This window comes from Pseudophryne corroboree, chromosome 1, assembly GCF_028390025.1.
Source record: "Pseudophryne corroboree isolate aPseCor3 chromosome 1, aPseCor3.hap2, whole genome shotgun sequence".
Classification (NCBI taxonomy): Eukaryota; Metazoa; Chordata; class Amphibia; order Anura; family Myobatrachidae; genus Pseudophryne; species Pseudophryne corroboree.
The window spans coordinates 453239666-453254596 of NC_086444.1; the positions used below are offsets into that span (position 1 = coordinate 453239666).

At 47.7% G+C, this 14931-nt stretch overlaps 1 pseudogene; it reads left to right on the forward strand.

The window, feature by feature from the left end:
- Positions 1 to 875: 875 nt before the first annotated feature.
- LOC134949802 (5S ribosomal RNA) lies at positions 876 to 994 on the forward strand (annotated as a pseudogene).
- Positions 995 to 14931: the final 13937 nt, after the last annotated feature.

Below are 14931 nucleotides of genomic sequence, written 5' to 3' on the forward strand. Positions count from 1 at the left end.
ATCTGGTCCATTACGGCCATTAGTCTCTTTTTTCTAAAAGGACTTCCTTATTGACAGCTTGTGTATTGTGAAAAAAATCTTTTTCCATTCTAAAATACCATATTCCTTTAAGTTATCCTTTGCTATTGGAACCTGGGCTTCATATAAAACGTCATCACCGTTGCAATTTATTATTTTCCATCTTTCTGTTATAGAGCTGTTAGCTACTTTTCAGCCATATTGCATATTAATTATATGTTACTGGTTTATTATAACCAAAGTCTCTCTTTTTTCTAAAATTGACCTTTTTTTTTTTTTTATAGCTTATTCATAGAATTAGAATTGTTAGCTATCTAGTCACTCCTTTTGCAATCTTTTCATAGAACTATATTAAAGTTACAATTCATCTTCCTTTATAGAGCTGTTGTTACAAATTAGCTATTTTCTAGCCATTTTTCCATTCTTTCAGTTACACCAATGATATGTTGGAAGACATAGGATATCTATTTGTATAGTGTGAACCGCATATTTGGACAACCATTTCTGGTTAAATTAGCATTACAAATCTCTCCTAGACCCATTAATTCTCTATTTGTCCTTTGAGACAATATTTCATTTATATCATTAGGTTTTTTCTAGCGTTCTGCCAGAATCTACCATAGGTTGCTAGTGAGAGCCATTTTGGTTCAAATCAATTCTTTCCACGTTTCTCTCGTTCTTCTTACATTTACCTATTTTTCAGGACTCTCACCATTGATTAAGAGATATCCATCCCTGTCTAACATTGGCAGCAGAACCCCTATTTTCCTCTCCCATCTACTACCTATTCTATTTTCTACAACAATATTCGTGAACTCTCAGCAGTGATTCCAGAGCCCATCAACATTGGATATTCCTTCTACTTTCATACCACACTGGCAACGCCCGAATCCTTCCGATCTTGGAAGCTAAGCAGTGTTGGGCTGAGTTAGTACTCAAGTGGGAGACTATTGAGGAATACTCAGTTCAGTAGATGATTTGGACAGTCATGCTCAGCGTCTTAAGGGGGGTACACACGGAGAGATCCGTGCTTAAAATCTAAGCAATCTTGCTAGATTGCTTAGATTTTAAGCACGGATCTGCCGTGTGTATGCCCTCCAGCGATAGCGATGCGCGGCCCCGCGCATCGCTATCGCCGATGCTAGATTGAGCCTGCATGCAGGCTCAATCTAGCGAGTCGCTCACTTCACCGTTGTGTGAAGTGAGCGGCCCCCCGTCGGCTTTCCCCCTCGCTCAGCACATCGCGCTGTGCTGAGCGGGGTGAGAGATGTGTGCTGAGCGGTCTGTGTTAAGATCGCTCAGCACACATCTCTCCCGTGAGTACCCCCCTTAACACTGACAGCAGATTCATCTTGTCTATTCAGCCTTTTCTATCCCTTTTTTTCAACACAAGTGGCAAAGAAATCATAGCCTACAAAAATCACTAATATCATTGAGGTGCTTTTGTTTACCGACTTGCATTAGTTTAGGATTATTCATTTTCAGGCAGTCAGTTGTGGCAAATCTGTATTTGAAACCCAGACAGTTTTGGAACCGTTATTAAGCATTTATGCTAGTACTATTTGTTCCTGTTTTTCTTTTCTTTTACTTGTTCGTATATCCAACTACTATTTTATTTTATTGATATTGTTAATAAAATTATATTTTAAATATAAAACTATTGTTTCTTCTGAGACTTCAAGATATACAAGAGTGCACCCACAAAAGAGTCTTCTTTTCTCTTCCCCTTTTGCACACATAGAACCTGTAAGGGGATGTAGTAAAAATGCTGACAATGTTGACAGTTGTTATGTTGACAGTGTAAAATGTAGACATTGAACATGTTGGAACGGTCTGGCAGAGGAGGGGTGGGGTTAGATTCTGAAGTGGAGGGATATGAAGAGGAAAAAGAGTTTAGTTTTAGGCACTGGGTGGTTCGGGTTAGCGTTAGTCACATCTGGAAGTGTAGCTGGCTCCGCCAAAGTCTTCATCAGCTGAATGCCTGACCCAGACACTTTTGTTGCCGCCGGAACTGCCGTGCCAGGTAAGTCACCACAGAACTACGAGGGACATTTTATGGACATTCTAAACATGTTGACATGTCATCAGTGTCATCATGATAAATGCTGATCATTTTGAGCATGTCGACACTACAGCGATGACTTTCTAAGATATACCGCACCAGCCTGTAAGGCCTTTCTTTGGGGCTTGCAGGAGAAAAACAGATATAGGGAGACTTGGGATACAGAGATGGAAACTTCTACAATACTGTATATCTGCTTTTGGTCACTCAGTATCTGTCCCTCTTTATACTGGGTCTCCCTTTACTAAAGTTTCAGTAATGCTAGGCATACACCACCTCCCAACTGTCCCAATTTTCACGGGACAGTCATGATTGTCTGGGACTGTCCCACAGTCCCACCTGTAGGCCACAGTGTTCCGTGGCAGGGGGGGGAGTTGGGGGCCCCCTCTAACTAGCTGCTCTGTTCAGCAGAGCAGTAGTGAACAGATGCTGTGCACATGTGTACAGCATCTACTTGCCAGGAGACAGGGACAGGGGACACAGCCAGCTTGAGTGCTGGGCATGCCGCCACAGCAATGAAAATGGGAGTCATGGCACGTGATTGTGGCATTACCACGAAGCTACACCCCTTTTGCCAAAATCAATGCCCCCTTTTTGGCTGCGTCAAATGTTGGGAGATATGATACACTGTTCAGTACTCGGCCTGATCAGCTCATAATCAGCTGATCAGGCTGATAACTGTGGGCTCGGTGGCTTGCTGCGCTCACCACAGGTTCTTTTCCCACCCTATGGGTGTCTTAAATGGCATGCCGACCAGCGGGCTATTGAGGTTTCGGGATCCCGGCGTCGGTATTGTGACAGGCAGTCTCCTGACCGCTGGTCATGTAACCACATCCTGTCACGGCTGAGCAGTATCGGCCTGTCGGACATGTTGAATCTGGTAATTGGTCGGCACAGGGCCGATTAAGGGCCACACGGGATTGGGACTGAAGATATTCAGGGGCCTATTGTAAGAATCGGGGACATGTGACAAGTGCTGTGTGGGTGTGGTCAGAGCCATATGGGCGAGTAAACCCCCTACAATAGAAGCCCCAATGTCTTCCTAATTATGTAAAAATATACAAATTGCATCATTTTGTGAGAAAAATAGAAATATATTCTTAATAGTTATGATTTATGGCCAACTATGTGGCCAGCTAATGGCTGGTCATCATCATGCTGCCATGATGATGGGCCTAGTTTTATGGGGAGACCTGGAGCTGAAGCTCCATCCGCCCCATTGTTAAATTGGCCCTGGGTCGGCAGCATCTAACAGTGTATGCAACCGCCCATCATTTCCCCTGTTCATTCAAAGGGGAGGTATGGAGAAATGGCTCCTCCCCAGGAGAGGAAACCAAATATTGTGTGGCAATACACTGTGAAATATCTTACAGTGTATGCAGGGTCGGATTAACAATGGGGCGGGTGGCAGGGCCGTCTTAACAGTAGTGTGGGCCCCTGGGCACAGCAACACACTGGGGCCCCTACCCATCCTCCAGAAGTAGGGGTGGGGGGTGCTTTCAGTGGCAGCGGGCGGTAGGGGGTGATCTATCTTCCGCTAAGCATGTAGAACCTGGAGCAGTAATTTCTGCTAATTACTCCTTTACTGCACAGATGGGGCGGGAGGGAGAACACTAAACTGTAGAATGGGGCATTGTGCTGGATGAAGTGGCCCTGGTACGTGACTTTCAGGGTGGTAGGGCATGTTTAATACGTAGGGGAGGAGTGGATGGTGTGCGGCTTAATATTTATCATTTTCTGGTGGGAGGGCAGCTTGCTTGACTGCAGATATCTCAAGTTCCTGGTAATAGATTTCTTAGCTTTTAATAGGATAAAAAACTATAGAGACCCACCTTTCAGGAGTTGCTGGGGACTTGTAGATCAGAGTTCAGGAACTAGAGCAGTCCTCCAATGAAAATATAAAACTGCATACCAGGCGTGTGGAGCTGGAGCAGGGACCAGCTGCTTGAAGGCGGATATCTCTGGTTCTGGGCATAGTAGGGCCAAGTTGCCATTGTCCACTGAAAGGGGAGAGTCCCAGCATTTGGAGTATACCCTCGGAAAAACTCTATGTCTGACAGAACCTAAGATATCTGGCTTGGAAGAGCAACTATCAGGCTTGGATGGGGACCACTGCTTTGAAGTCGGATATCTCTGGTTTCCTAGGGCCGATTTTCAAAAATCTGGTACCCCTGGAAAGAGGGGACCCTCAGCTATTAGCCTAGGGCCCTTATACTCATGGGGCCCTTGGGCAAGAGCCCATTGAGCCCATACGAAAAGACGGCCCTGACGGGTGGAGCTGCAGCTTCAGGCCCCCAGTGAAAATAGGCCCAGAGAGATCACTGCAGTGTTGACAGGAATTTGTTTACTATCACCACCAGCAGCTATCAAAAGAACGTCAGCCCATTCACCCATGGCCATTCAAAGCTGCACATCGAGTGACCGAAAGGAAAAGCAAACATTTACCCGAGGTTGTCAGACAGACGGCCTGCACAGTGCACACTAACTTTGCCTTCTCAAAACCCCGCCCCCAGCTGACTCACCCATTTCCCCTGCACTGCCAAAGCTCTGCCCACTCTGGCTGCTAAGCCCTGTCATAGCCGCCCGAAGCTCCTCCATAGCCACTCGAAGCTCCGCCCCCAGCCACCTGAAGCCCCGCCCATTAGTTTTGTCTGCAGAAAGCCCTGTATCAGTCACTACTGCCCAAAGCACCGCCCATCACAACGGGTTCTCAAAGCCCCGCCCCCAACTACCCAAAGCACCGCCCCTCCACCCTATAGCAAGTGGTGCTGGAATACTGCTAAGTACTGCAGCTGCTTGAAGAGCCACAGTGGGCTGTAGCAGGAGGAAAGTGAGATGACATTAAGTTTACACGCATTCCCAAAGAACCTATTCACAGGTCAGTGCATACTGGCGACTACTGGTGCCAGCCAGCCAGGTTATTGAGGCAAGGTGCATTGAGCAGCAGAAGTGGACAGCATGAGTGCACGATAGTGTGAACGTGTCATCATGGCCCCACCACCTGCTTTACAATGCAGAGATTTCCAGCATTGTAAAGGGGGGTGGGGCCATGATGATGTAATTTTCTAATGGAGCAGGCTTTTATGAACATTGCATTTTGAGTGGCTGCTGTAAGAAACACTTGATGATGTCACATCACTTCTGGGATAGAGCCCAGTGATACGTTGTGACTCATATGGCACCAGCATGAAAAAGTCACTGTGAGAGTCTTCAGCACTGTACTACTGCTTTCAGACAGCAAATGCCGAGTCGCACCCGGGGTTTGTACAAAAGTCCTTCTCGGGTGCGACTTGGTGTGAGCCCTTTCAGGCAGGCGGCCAGACCCGGCTTACTGCTGGGTTGGTGACGTCACATGGAGATCAGATGATCTCCAGGCACCGCCTTTTTCTTTGGTGTGAACGGGTCCAGGTCACATCGACCCACCTTACCTGTTCACACCGCACCGTTGGGGTAATTCCAAGTTGATCGCAGCAGGAATTTTTTTAGCAGTTGGGCAAAACCATGTGCACTGCAGGGGGGCAGATATAACACGTGCAGAGAGAGTTAGATTTGGGTGGGTTATTTTGTTTCTGTGCAGGGTAAATACTGGCTGCTTTATTTTTACACTGCAATTTAGATTGCAGATTGAACTCACCACACCCAAATCTAACTCTCTCTGCACATGTTATATCTGCCCCCCCTGCAGGGCACATGGTTTTGCCCAACTGCTAAAAACTTTCCTGCTGCGATCAACTTGGAATTACCCCCCGTGAGCGGTGTTGAACCCATGTTCAACACTGCTCGCTACCCAAATTGAAATACTGAGTCACTTGACTCAGATTATTTCAACTGGCCACTTGTACCGCAAACCGGGTTGCTGCACATTCACATGCAATAACCCGCATTATTGCTGCCAGTCTGAGAGGGGTATTAGCTTGATTGATTCTTACCTACGGTATGCTGGCCGTCCCACTGGTCTTTTATAGGACAGCTATAGTTCATTCTGGTGCATGAGCCCTTTACAAAGCTGCATTGAGCCACCAAAACTAGTGTTGAGCGCCTATGGTTTATCCACTTACTGTATAGCTGTTTACTCTTTACTTTTACACAATATGTAGATGGGTAGCAAATTGATTTTTTAAAATGAGGGGGTCCTAATGAACGGGGCCAATATGTTCTCGACTGGCTGTGTCAGTCCCCGTCCATTCGCCAGACCTTGGCTTGGCTGTCGCCTCCCAGCTTCAGTCCTACTTTGACATTATCCAGCTGCTTCTACCCCCCCCCCCCCCCCCCCATCAAGGCACGAGTGCTGCTGCAGAGAAGCAGCATTAGCTGGCTTACCACAGTATAAAAGCAGCTTCAAGTACCAGAACGGATTGTGTAGTGGTTAGCATTACTGCCTCACAGCACTGAGGTCATGGGTTCCATTCCCACTATGGGGGATATCCAATTATCCCCGTTAAAACATTGGGTCCGTTTTCGCCCGTTTATCTGACTTTTTTTCCGATGTTTCACAGATTTATTTTTTTTACAGGCTATCCTGTTAATTCGCGTATAAAAAAAATATTTTCTCCCGAAAACACACAGGTTCAGTGAAACCTGTGTGTTTTCGGGTGAAACAGCCCCATTTTCAGACGAAAACGGGGCTGTTTCCGGGGATTCTGCTTCGCCTGTCGGAGGCAGGCGAAACAAAATCCCTGATAAGCCGGCGCGTGCTGCAGCTTATCGGGGCTAATTAGATAGCCCCCGGTGGGACAATTAGCCCCGGTAAAAAACCGGGGCTATATGGATATCCCCTATGGCTCTGTGTGGAGTTTGTATATTATCCCCATACTTGGGTTGGTTTCCTTCCACCCCAAAAATATTTGGGTAGGTTAAATGACTCCAGACAAAAACTAAATTTAGTGTTCTTGTGTACATGGGCCCACTAGATGGACTAAGTGGTTCTTATCTGCCATCTAATTCTGTATTTCTATGACTAGGGTGATGGCTCAATCCAGTTGTGGACTTAAAGCGTGAGGAGTGTGGTACCCTCTGGGGCACATACTTGAGAAAGCTTTTAAGCTCATATGCTACACCAAGCCCTCCCTACACACACACACAGATACACACCGCTACAAGTGGCTGAGATGTGTGCCAAATGCTGTCAATCTGGCTGATGCCCAGCAGATCTATTGTGACATGCAGTTCCACAACTGCTGAGTGGGGGGGTTCTAACTTGGATTGATACAGCAAATCCGTTGATATAGTGGCTTCTGTTTTTCAATGTGACTTACTGTAATGTGTATCGCTAGTATTACAATGTGGCATACTGTATATCGGCAGCAGTATGACGTGGCATAATGTGCATCGGGGTACTACATCGTGACATGGTTGGGTAATCGTGACATGGGGGTTCATCCAGATGTGGATGGAGGTGCGCTATCATGTGCAAAGTACCGATTATCAGTAATCTGCGCATGCCCAGGACCCGTTACGTGCATATACAAACGTTGTCTTGCGATGAAGGTAGGAACTCTGTGTTTAAGGGGTTGGTAGAGGCCAGGGATCTCCATCGTTGGACAGAAACTTCCTGGCTTCTGTGACAGATGGCTTGTGCAGCACCATGGGTGCCACAAGCCATCCAATGGTAGGTGAGAGATCCGATGATGCATACTAGGATGCAGCTCGGATCACTTCTGCAGCAAGAGACGTCTTGCTTTCACTGCTGCCCGATATGTGCTGAATTGATCAAAATGTTGGTCAGATCCGCTGGATCAGATGACATAGCACTCAGTGTGTACCCATCTTAACTGTCCCATTGTACTTTAATTAAAAAAAAAATATTTAGTGTTCAACAATACAAGTGGTGCATACTTAATTTAGGCAAAGTGGGGAAAGAGATTGAAGTGGTTGACGGTAGGCTTTAGCAGTGCCCTCCATGATGCTAGCCACACCTAATGGTTCAGACCACTACCCCACATCAGAAGTCACTTCCCCACAGTGCTAGTCACACATACCATTGCAGTACACAATAGGCCCTTCATAAATTTCAGCTCCAGGCCCATGTGGACCTTAATCTGGCACTGAGTGTATGGCTATGAAATCTGATGGGTTACGGCTGCCAGATAAAATGTCTTTTGGTCTGACAGACATTTTATCTCACAGTGTATGCCCAGCAAAAGACACAGAAGTAAATGACCAGATTAACCAAGATAGCAAATTAATCTGATAAAGCTGAATCATTAATTCGCTTGTGAATGAGTTTCATGTTTTCTGAATATTTAGTAAATATTATACTTGCCAACTTTTTATCCAGGATATGCTGGTGTGTAGAAACGCAAGTGGGATGTGCAAGGGGTGTGGCACAGTCAATGGTATCATCACAGCACCTTTTGTGTTTCACAGTATTGTGCAGCAGATAACACGAGTCACCGCGACTTGTGTCATTGAGACCTTAAACTGCCCTTGGTGGCCAACACTGCAGACAGAAATCAACAGGAAAATGGTTTGGTGGCCATTTTACCGGTGATTTGCGCATGTGCAGTAGTAGAGATGTTCCCAGAAATGAGGCACTATTGCGATGTTCCTGGAGACCTGCGCAAGTGCAGTAGACCGCTGCCAGAGAGGAAAGGGACGGCACGAAAACTCACACGGGCTCACTCTTCTCTTAATCTCTCCCTGTATGTACAGTATACAGCACTTTCAACCACCCAAGGTATGCTTATATCAGAGTGTGACCGCACACCCAAGAGTGGTAAATCTATCTCATAAAATGGCCCCTGATGTGACAAAATATGGTGAAACAGATACAGTTAGCCGCAATATTTTGTGCATTCTTTTATGTAAAAAAAAAATAGATATTGCAGCGGTGTACGGTCATTAGGTCGACCACACTTAGGTCGACAGTCATTAGGTTCGACCACTATTGGTCGACATGCATTAGGTCGATATGGTCACTAAGTCGACATGGTCACTAGGTCGACATGGAAAAAGGTCATGGAAAAATTCATTTTTTACTTTTTTTTTTACTTTTTCATACTTAACGATCCACGTGGACTACGATTGGGAATAGTAACCTGTGCCAAGCGCAGCAAGGTACCTTGCCCGAAGCATGACGAGTGAAGCAAGCCACGCGAGGGGACACGGTGCACTAATTGGGGTTTTCCGTCACTCTACGATGAAAACTACACCAAAAAAAACCTCATGTCGACCTAATGACTGTGTCAACATATTTCAGGTGTCGACCTAATGACTGCCGACCTAATGCATGTCGACCCAATGACCCATACCCATTGCAGCCATTTAACACATTTTAAGTCCCCAAAATATTTGGATTATACCTTCTAATATAGCATTTTGGGGGGTATAGGCAGATTTCCCCATTTGTTACCAGCACTATTCGCTGGTTAACACATCGCAGGTCACCCATTTTTTGCTATTATCTAATAGAATAGGCTGAAAAACAGGAGCGTGCATACCTGCGATAAGCATTTTTTTCAGCCGATAGGTGCGATAACTTTATCAGCAAGCGTGGATAGCGTTATCGCAGCTAATTGGATATCCCCATCAGAATAGGAGGAAAAAATAGTTCAGAATAGACTGTTTCATTTTAATTATTTTTAATGAATAAACATGTAACTGGATAACAATGTAAGGGGGGTATCCAATTAGCCACAATAATGCGATCCATGATCACAGCTTAAGTTATCACACGATCTGCTCCCATTTTTCGCACCTATCCATTTCTAATATGGCGAAAATGGGATTTACGCAATAATTCTAACCAGCAAAACCAGAGATACGTACAGTGCATCCGGAATGTATTCACAGCACTTCACTTTTTCCACATTTTATTATGTTACAGCCTTATTCCAAACTAGAATAAATTCATTTTTCCCTCACAATTCTACACACAATACACCATAATGACAATGCGAAAAAAAAAGTTTTTTTTAGATTTTTGCAAATTTATTAAAAAGAAAAAAAAAAAACCTAAGAAATCATATGTACATAAGTATTCACAGCCTTTGCCATGAAGCTCAAAATTGAGATCAGTTGCATCTGTTTCCACTGATCATCCTTGAGATGTTCCTGCAGCTTAATTTAGCGATCGGGTGAGAAGGGCCCTAGTCAGGGAGGTGACCAAGAACCCGATGGTCACTCTGTCAGAGCTACAGCATTCCTCTGCGGAGAGAGGAGAACCTTCCAGAAGGACAACCATCTATGCAGCAATCCACCAATTAGGCCTGTACGGTAGAGTGTCCAAACAGAGCCACTCCTTAGTAAAAAGCACATGGCAGCACGACTGGGCTTTGCCAAAATGCACCTGAAGGCCTCTGACCATGAGAAACAAAATTCTCTGGTCTGATGAGACAAAGATTAAACTCTTTGGCGTGAATGCCAGGCGTCATGTTTGGAGGAAACCAGACACCACTCATCACCAGGCCAATACCATCCCTACAGTGAAGCATGGTCGTGGCAACATCATGCTCTGGGAATGTATTTCAGCGGCAGGAACTGGGAGACTAGTCAGGATAGAGGGAAAGTGGAATGCAGCTATGTACAGAGACATCCTGGATGAAAACCTGCTCCAGAGCGCTCTTGACCTCGGACTGGGGTGATGATTCATCTTTCAGCAGGACAACGACCCTAAGCACACAGCCAAGATATCAAAGGAGTGGCTTCAGGACAACTCTGTGAATGTCCTTGAGTGGCCCAGCCAGAGTCCAGACTTGAATCCGATTGAACATCTCTGGAGAGATCTGAAAATGGCTGTGCACAAATGCTTCACATCCAACCTGATGGAGCATGGGAGGTGCTGCAAAGAGTAATGGGTGAAACTGCCCAAAGATAAGTGTGCCAAGCTTGTGGCATCATATTCAAAAAGACTTGATGCTGTAATTGCTGCCAAAGGTGCATCAACAAAGTATTGAGCAAAGTTTGTGAATACTTATGTACATGTGATTTCTTAGTTTTATTTTTAATAAATTTGCAAAAATCTCAAAAAACACTTTTTTCACGTTGTCATTATGGGGTATTGTGTGTAGAATTTTGAGGGAAATAACTAATTTATTCCAGTTTGGAATAAGGCTGTAACATAACAAAATGTGGAAAAAGTGAAGCGCTGTGAATACTTTCCACATGCACTGTATAGGAGAAAATGGGTAAACCTGCCCGCACCCCCAAAAAAGCCGAACTAATATAGGAAAACATTATAGAAGTCTATTAGTTGTCAAAATAAAACTACAGTGTATTTGGTGTAATTACATTGGAACCCATGTGGATAGTAAAGTATGAAAAAGTTGGAAAAAAAAGAATAAAAAAACAACAACTCATGTCGACCATCATGTAATCTAATGTGTCCAATGGTTGGGGTTAAGGATAGGAACCAGAGGGGGTATTAGCCTTAGGGTGTGGGGGAGGGGGAGGTTAGGGTTAGGCTGCGGGAGGGGTAGGTTGAAATACTTACATGGAAGCCATCTGAACATGAGGAACGTGGGGTGAGGTAAATATCTCAGGAAGCACTGGCTTGAACCATAGACAGGGGCTATCCAAATAGCCCTGAAACCCGTCACTTATTGGGGATTATGCTTCACGTGCCTCAGGCACGCCAATCATAATTCCCGGTAAGCAGGGCCGGCGCTACCACTAGGCAGTTTAGGCAGCTGCCTATGGGCGGCGACCACTGGAGGGCGGCACCGCACAAGTAAATGAAAGAGAGAATGCTCCAGCTTAGCCAAACTCCTCCTATTCTGTGAGAGGAGGAGCAGATCGTGGGCACCCACCAAGTCACAACCCTGCCGCCCCCCCTCCCCCCCTCCCCCCCCCCCCCCCCCTTGCGATAGCAGCACTCGGCATTATACACGTACGTACCACCACGGTGCTGCCCCACAGAGTGGAATGTACAATCAGGCTGCTGTGCTGGGCGGCGCATGTGCTCCCGAGTGGTCCCACACCACATCATCCTTACGAGTTGGCACTGGCGCTCCCCCCGCAACTGTCTCCCGCGTCATGATGGCCGCTCCGGCGTACCCCCCCGAGTTTGGGCTTACGAAGGTGAGTCACCCGCTCCGATGCTCCCCCCGCCCTCCTCCCCACGATCGGCTCCTGCAAATTGTCCGCGCTCCCCCTCTCCATGAGATCCCGCATCTGATAACCATACCTACTGCCTCCTCCTCCTGCATCTTGTCATCTGCTCCCCCCCACGGCTATTCGGCTCCCGCTGCCTCCCCCCCCTCCTGTATCCCATCACCTGCCCCCCCCCCACGGCAATTGGGCTCCCGCTGCCTCCCCCCCCTCCTGTATCCCGTCACCTGCCCCCCCCTACGGCAATTGGGCTCCCGCTGCCTCCCCCCCCCCTCCTGTATCCCGTCACCTGCCCCCCCCGGCAATTGGGCTCCCGCTGCCTCCCCCCCCCTCCCGCATCTTGTTACTAGCAGCTCCTCTTCGCCCCGCGATTCGGCTCCCACATGTTGCCTCCCCCCACTCCTACACCTTGTTACTAGATCCCCCCCCCTCCTGCATCTTACTAGATTCTCTCCCCCTCCCCCGCAGTTCGGCTCCCACAAGTTGCCTCCCCCCTCCTGCATCTTGTTACTAGATTCCCCCCCGCAATTCGGCTCCCACATGTTGCATCCCCCCCTCCTGCATCTTGTTACTAGATTTCACCCCCCCCAATTGGGCTCCCACATGTTGCCTCCCCCCCTCTTCCTTTATCTTGTTACCAGCTCCCCCCCTCGATCAGTCTCCTGCATGACAGGAGCACCCGCATAATTTTTCCCTCTTCCCCCTGGTCCGTTTGGTTTCCCAACATGTTACCCAATCCCCCTGCAACTGGGCTCGGCTCCTGCGTCTAATTACCTGATCCCCCCCTACCCCCACGATTGGGCCCCCGCTTGTTTCCCACTCTCCCACCCACGATTGGGCTCCAGCAAGATAGTTACCCACACCTCCCCAGACGCGATTAGGCTCCTGCATGTTACCCGGGGCCGGCGCTACCATTAGGCAGCTGCTTATGAGTGCTGAGTGTACCAAAAAAAAAAGTGAGGCACCCGCGGCGCTCTCTGCTCATCCGGGTTGGAGCCACATGTCCTGCGCTGATCCCTCCTCCCCCTGCTGCATCACTCACACACCCCTAAAGACAGGGGTGTGCCGTGACTCGGGGGGGGGGGGGGGGGTGGACTTGCGTCATGCCTCCATTTACATGGTGATGGGCGGGGGCACGCGACACGCACACAGGGGAAGCGGAGGCGTGGACTCGCGCACTCCTCCATTCTATTGAGATGAGAGGGGAGGCTGGGGAGCAGGCAGACCAGAGAGCGGCCGCTCAAGATTGGGTGCCGGTCCACGGCAGATTTTAAATAGTAGCGCCACGGTCATCATAGGAGCCAGTGCTGCACCAAAGGCCGCCGACCACAGCCTCCTCCTACGTTGCACCACCGCTGCCCTCGGTCCTCCTCTGCACCTCCGCAACATCTCCAAAGACCACAGCCTCCTCCGCCCTGCGCCGACCACAGCCTCCTCATGCACCGCAGCTGCTAAATAGGTAATCTTACCCTGCTGCCTTTCTCTCTCCCTAGTCCCTACTGTATGCTCATGCTGTCCCTCTCGCTGTCACTCTCCCTGTCGCTATGTCCCTGCTGTCACTTTCCCTGTCCCTCTGCACTATTCCTGTCCCTATGTCCCTGCTGTCACTTTCCCTGTCCCTCTGTCACTCTCCCTGTCCCTGCTGTCACTTTCCCTGTCCCTCTGTCACTCTTCCTGTCCCTATGTCCCTGCTGTCACTTTCCCTGTCCCTATGTCCGTGCTGTCACTTTCCTGTCCTTCTGTCACTCTCCCTATGTCCCTGCTGTCGCTTTCCCTGTCCCTCTGTGACTCTCCCTGTCCCTATGTCCCTGCTGTCATTTTCCCTGTCACTCTCACTGTCCCTGCTGTCACTTTCCCTGTCCCTCTGTCAATCTCCCTGTCCCTATGTCCCTGCTGTCACTTTCCCTGTCACTCTCACTGTCCCTGCTGTCATTTTCCCTGTCCCTCTGTCAATCTCCCTGTCCCTATGTCCCTGCTGTCACTTTCCCTGTCACTCTCACTGTCCCTGCTATCACTTTCCCTGTCTCTCAGTCACTCTCCCTGTCCTTGTGTCCCTGCTGTCACTTTCCCTGTCTCTCTGTCACTTTCCCTGTCCCTGCTGTCACTCTCCCTGAATTTTGTCTCATTGCATGTGGCATAATGTGAATTTCGGCTCATTCTGTATGCTACAATGTGAATTTCGGCTCATTCTGTGTGCTACAATGTAAATTTCAGCTCATGCCGGGTGCTATAATGTGAATTTCGGTTCATACTGTGTGCTATAATGTGCATTTTGGGTCATTCAGTGTGCTATAATGTGAAAGGGGCACCAGTACTAGAGAGTATAAGGGGTCCTACTATTGTAGTGCAAAATGTGCATAAGGAGTAGTAAACTACACTGAAGGACACGCCGCTTTTGCGTGTCCACGCCCCCTTTTCCCAGAGCACACGCATCTCTTCGGCGCGTGCATAGTTACAACCTTAACTTTTCCATACCCCCACCTCAAAATTTCCACTTCGACCACTGCATATATATATATATATATATATATATATATATATATGTGTGAGTATATAATATATATATATATATATATTTATTCACACACAGATGTGTGGAGGACACATCTAACGTTCTCATCTAACGTGCGAACAGGCCATGCGTGCATACTAGCTGCGACCACCATCAGGCGGTGGCTGTGGAACTTATTACATGATGTGTCTGCACTTTTTCACTTTAGGGGGCTCAATATCTTTATTTAAAAAAAAAAGGATTTGCCTAGGGCGCTGAGACACCTTGTAAGCAGCCCACAGAGCTGCGATAA